Source organism: Halichoerus grypus, chromosome 4, assembly GCF_964656455.1.
Source record: "Halichoerus grypus chromosome 4, mHalGry1.hap1.1, whole genome shotgun sequence".
NCBI classification, from domain to species: Eukaryota; Metazoa; Chordata; class Mammalia; order Carnivora; family Phocidae; genus Halichoerus; species Halichoerus grypus.
The window spans coordinates 50831018-50837236 of NC_135715.1; positions in this window are offsets into that span (position 1 = coordinate 50831018).

The following is a 6219-nucleotide window of genomic DNA, read 5'->3' on the forward strand; positions in this document are numbered from 1 at the left end:
AACACTATACAAATGTCAGATTTTATGTTTTTTGGTTTTATCTTTAATTTCCTAAAACCTGGGTCGGTATGTAAGATTATTGGGTTCACAGCAGGGAAGGAAGGCCCCTGTCCCACTTCCTTCCTCATCCTGCCACAGGAATGCTTTGGAAAACTTGCCCTGAAGGGTTCTTTCACCGCATAAAGTCTCAGATTTTAATGTGAAAAACAGAGCCTTAAACCCTTAGTACACGATTCAGATACTCAGGGGAGGGGACAGGCAAGGAAAATATTAATGAATGAACAAACAACCGAATGAATGAATGAATGAATGAATGAATGAATGAATGAAGAGTGAGGGAGGGAGGATAGGAGAAAAGGGGTAATGAAGTCTCTCTCTTTGTGGTGCACCCAAGGCCACTGGGGCCGCATCCCTCGTCCAGGGCCCCACATTGCCCCTTACCTCAGGGGGCTGAGCAGATGTCCCACCTAAGTCAGTCTCCCCAACTTTAGGATCCAGCCAACCAGGCTGCCATTGCTGCCTCCCCATTGAAACCCATCACTTGAGCGACACTTGAGCCACACAGGATGACTTCACAAGCCACTCTTACACCCATATTCATGTGGATGTGGTGATCAGAGGCAGTTTGAGTAGAACCAGGAAGCATAGGAACATCTTCCAAAGCTTTCTGGAAACGCTTCCCCCTACATTATCTGCTCCAAAGGCAATCTGGGGTGGAGACTGAGGTCCTGGGCAGGGAATCCATGGCCAGCTGTTAGTGGGTAGGAAGAGTATTTTGTAACCCTGGCCTCTCATATTCTGCCCTATATAGAGTTACCAGATTTAACAAATAAAGATACAGGACACCCAGTCCAATCTGAACTTCGGATAAATAATGAATAATTTTTAATACAAGTATATCGCATGCCATATTTGGGACATACTTATACTAAAATAACTGGATGTTGTTTACTTAACTTTCAAATTGAATCGGATGTCCTATATTTTATCTGGAACCCTACTATTGAAGGCTGCTCACTCCACCTGGACAGAGCCTCCTGGGGCAGGATATGAGCTGCCAAGGTCACTGGTCCCTATGGGAAGCAATTCAGCCTCGGCCTCTTTGCATGAATGTTCTAGCCATTAGCTGCCCAGTCCAAAACAGGAGAAGCATAGGCCATGTGTGAGAATGAACACTGGCATGCCAAATGCATTATCTTGAGACTGAAGGCTATGACTATGGTCATAAGGAGGAGAGTTTTCCTCTCCCTGCCGTCACATTTCCCCTCTTCCTCCAGATCCCCACCACAGCAAAGGGCAAAATCTCTTCTCATTTGCCAGTAGCCTCTGTCTGTGGCTATAATGAGCTTTCCTTTTCCCTTTTATCAACGAGCATGTCAGTGCCCTTGCCAGGAAAAAAAAGAAAAAAAAAAAACCCTCATTAACAATAATAGTCTGTAGTCATGACTACCTTTAGGGACTTCTATGACCAATCCTTTAGGAGACCCCTTTCCAGAGGGGTTACATTCGTACAGGAATGAGGCAGCAATTCTCCCAAACACAAATGTGCCCCAGCCAGAAAAGAACCCCCCCATCCCCCGCACAGTGCTCTTAAGCTGCTTTGTTCCTGTGTGCCTCCAGTTCTCAGAATAAAACTTTAATCTATTTGGTAGCCTCAAATGCACAAAAGACTTGGTGATGGCTCAATAATGAGATTATTAATAATAATAGTCTGATCAGTTCCTCTGCAAATATCTTTGTCCTAAGAAAAAAACAAGCTTCCTGGTTATTTGACAGCCTCAAAGACTGGAGAAAATTATCAGCACTGCAAAGCAAACAGTGTATTATTTATAAAAATGTGTTCTGACACTGGGTTCTCTCTAGAGTAAGAGGTCACTGAAATTCACTTGAGTAACACCGCGTTCCGCACTGACAGCTTGAAGGAAAGTTACTGTTTATGCACTTCATTAGGGGAAATCCCTAAAGATGTCCTTCTTGAACAGTTGCAACACACAGGAAAGATGCCCATATCAATATAGCCTTAATTTAATTCCCTTGTCATTAAAAACCAATGCCAAGCATAACTGTGGTACTTTCAGAAGTCTTTGTCTTTAGAGTCTCTGTCTATAAAAAGATGATAGAACTCATGTTTAGTCCACAGACTGATTACAGAGATTGTGTTGGGGTGACCATTTTCATGTCTGTTGACTATGTCCCCCAAAACCCTCAAATCTCTATTAGCAATGTCAGTAATCATGTGTAAAAACAATAATCAAAGGTTACCACCCATGCACCCCAGAAAGAAGGTTAGCAATGTGTATTAGGCCCTCATGCACAATGTGTAGTAGGCCCACTCTGGGCCAAGTATCAGGCCCTGGGAAGAGTTATCAAGTAAGAGAAAAGCATAATTTTTGCAAATGACAATGTCTAAGCCCTCTGTGGAGGCAGGCCACATCAAAGACTATTCTAGAAATAATTACAACAAATTGAACACAAAACCAATTACATCAATACTGAGGAATGACTAGATAGACTATGGTGACCGAATCCAAGTGGTGATAGGGAAAATCTTGCCAGGTGGTGAGCTTCTTAAGGATGGAGATGAAAGCCTTGTAGGTTTTGAACCTAAAAACCTAGCCCAGTGCTTGGCACTTGGTGGTAAATAAATATTTGCTCACTGGAAAAATATATTTAATAAATATATGAATGAATGCATGAATGAATAGGTTTATTTATTTATTTTTTTAATAATTGTGGATATGGTTTTTTTTAAGATTTTATTTATTTATTTGACAGAGAGAGAGAACACAAGCAGGAGGAGTGGGAGAGGGAGAAGCAGGCTTCCCGCAGAGCAGGGAGCCCGATGTGGGGCTCGATCCCAGGACCCTGGGATCATGACCTGAGCTGAAGGCAGACGCTTAACAACTGAGCCACCCAGGCGCCCCTGAATAGGTTGATTTAAAAAGAATTATGAAGGAGTGTGGCTCAGTCAGTTGAGGGTCCCACTCTTAATTTCATCTCAGGTCATGATCTCAGGGTCGTGAGATCCAGCCCCACCTTGGGCTCCGTGCTGTGTGTGAAGCCTGCTTAGGATTCTGTCTCTCCCTCTCCTTCTGCCCACTCCCCCCAAAAAAAAGTTGTGAAGGAAATTCTTAAATTACTATTGGAGAAAATAATTTTGTCAATGACTCTTAAGGAAAAGAGAATGGGTTCTCAGCAAGAGAAACTGCATGAGTGGAAGAACTCAGGCAAACTCAGTTCTCTGAGGTTCACATTATGCCCATGCCTCTGCAATCTCATGTAACCAGCCCTAGCAATTCATCCTCAGATCATAGTTCCTCATATTGTTCCTCAGCCTGACTCAAAACCCAAAATCAACATTCCAATTCCATAAGCATATTGTATATCAGGAACTAACTAGCTTTAGGCATCCCACAACGGTTTAGAAGATTCAAACCACAAATTATGGAATTTTCAACTAAAACTTTATGTATTCAATCCACAGGAAAATCATCAATGTTGACAAAATGCAGAACCAAGCTAGTAAAAAAAAATAACGTAACTAATACAACCAGTGCAAGGTTCTGTGCAAATGCTGAAAAGCACCACCAACAAAAACACATTGGGAGGTAACATATAATGTACCAACTTTTCAGTAATAAGAGAGACTTTATGCTTTTTACAAAGAAAGTTTAGACTAATGGGCCATAGGCGTGCTCAGAGTATTTCCCTCAGGGATGCTAGTGTGGAGTCAGGATATACCCACCTTCACAGGCTTATCTCTGGACTCCACAGGAGAGTCTCTGCCCAGTGGACCTAGGACCATGGACTGCTCCCTAAATTCCTCTTGCCATCTTCTGACCACTGCATTAAGGCATCTTCTCACTACATCCCCATAGCAACACCTGAGTTTTCTATTGGATATTGTAATTCACCCACCCACCATCCCTCAAAGGCCAGGTGAGTTGGTTTTCCCAACCAGAGGTGAAGATGCTTCCTTCTCTTGCTTATCTGTCCCATTGCAGAAGCTTGCCTCACATCCAAGTTATGGATGTGAGGCATGACATCAGGCTTCTCCACTAGGTCTATAGTTAGTTGTACCTGTCTAGCTTCATACATATGTCACTGTGAGAAAGAGTCAAACTCTTTCTGCATTCGAGAAAAGCTGTCACCTGAAAATTCTGTATGTGACCACAGCAACAACTACAGAATTTTCAGATTTAGTCATATCTTTTAATTTTTGTTTGTGTGTTTGTTTCTGTTACTTCCCTGGCCTGAATCTTTTCAAACCCTATAAATGCCAAGTCCAAGCTAGGAATTCTGCACTTAGAGACAAGTCAATGTAGTGAGAAGGACAAAGAGTCCAAAATACTGAGCAAAACTATTGGATCTGCCAACTTCCTAGCTGAGTGACTTTGGACACTTAAGCACAGCAGGACATGTCAAACCTGAGCTGTCCAACATGGTAGCCACTGGTCGCAGGTGTCTGTCAAGCCATTGAAATGTGGCTAGTCTGAACCGAGATGTGTCATAAGTATAAAATACATACCGGATTTCAAAGACTTAGCATGAAAGAAAAGAATGTAAAATATCTCATTAGTAATTTTTATATGGATCACATGTTGAAGTGGTAATATTTTAGATATATTGAGTTAAATAAAACATTTTATAAAAATTAATTTCACCTGTCTCTTTTTAATTTTTTAATGTGGCTTCTAGAAAAATTTTAATTACATGGGTGGCCTACATTATACTTCTATTGCACAGTGTTGCAGAGCATCCAGCACTGTTAACTCTGATGGAGAAGCTTCTGGAGGTTACTGACACATCAGAAGTTGTACCAACTGGCTCTTCCCACTGACAGGAGGTGGGTTACTGTCATTGGATTTCAAATTTAACATTTTTTCATGAGTGTTATATGTTACAAAGATTCTCTCTGAAGAGTCTCAAAATGAAATTATAGATAATTTTTTCTTTATCTTAAAAAGTTTATCATATGAAAGAAAGGAAAGATATTTCAGAGCTATTTGAGACAAAGTAAAGGAATCATGTTAAGGATTACCTCTACAACAACAGTCACATGGGTTTTATTTGAGCTCAAGAGATTAAAGACCAAGATATTTCACATAAACTTCTATGTTTAGAGTTCCTTTTGGGGCAAAAGAAAGATACAGTAGTGGCAGGCCTACATCCCCCATCTCAGGGAGCTGGAGCTGGGAGGCAGTGCCCCTTTAAACCACACACCTACTCCCTAGCTGGCCATGGTCCATATCATTCACCTGGTCTCTTTCCTCTACGTGCGTGACCTAGCTAGCTTTTATAGTCCTTTTAGATATACAATTACTATTCCAAAGATTTCACATTTGAAAAACCACCTTTTCAGAGGCCAAGAAAATTTGCTCAAAAAAACAAAACAAAACAAAACCCAAGAATGTGGCAATTTGGATATTTCATTTCCCCCGTTTGATCAGAACAGCATAATGTTAAAATGTATTACCACGGATTACATGCCATATTACTAAACTTAGATTTATGAGTTTTGGAAAACAATCAGAACACAACGAGACAAATTTTGAAACTGCTATTTAAATAGAACAAAATTTAATGAATCATAAAATGAAGCAATAGCCAAACATGTGCAGGAAATTTATGCAAATATGATCACAGAACTATCAAATAACTCAACCTCATCTATGATCATTTAAACATAATTGAAGTTGGCTGTTGGCTTGTCCATCCTGGGCCTCACTTGACACACCCTACCCAGCCCAGCCATGACTTAGCAGTAAGTTGGCCCATGTGGGGCACAGGGAAAAATGAAAATGTGGGCCTCTTGTTCAAAAATGATAAAGAATTTTAAGTCATAGCAAAGCATCAAAGCAAGCGTGAACCCTTCCTAAGTGTGGGGCCCTGTGGGATTGCACAGGATGTGTGTCCATGAAGCTGGCCGTGACTATGAAAAGGGGCATCTAATCAGTTCTGGGGGAGGTTAAGTCTTCCTACAGGAGGGTTAAGTCCCAAGACAATCAATACCTGAAACATTATTTTTTAATCTCTATCATCTAAAAATGGACTTGGCAGCAGCAAGATGGAAAAGATACTCTTGGAGCTGCCAACCTGTGCCTATCAAGCAGCAATTGGCAACTCCCTGCTCGAACCTGAGAGACCTAGCAATACCGTGATGAGCGGTACAGAGCCTTCTCTGATTTCATCGTACTTTTAAGAAGTAAAAACTGGGTG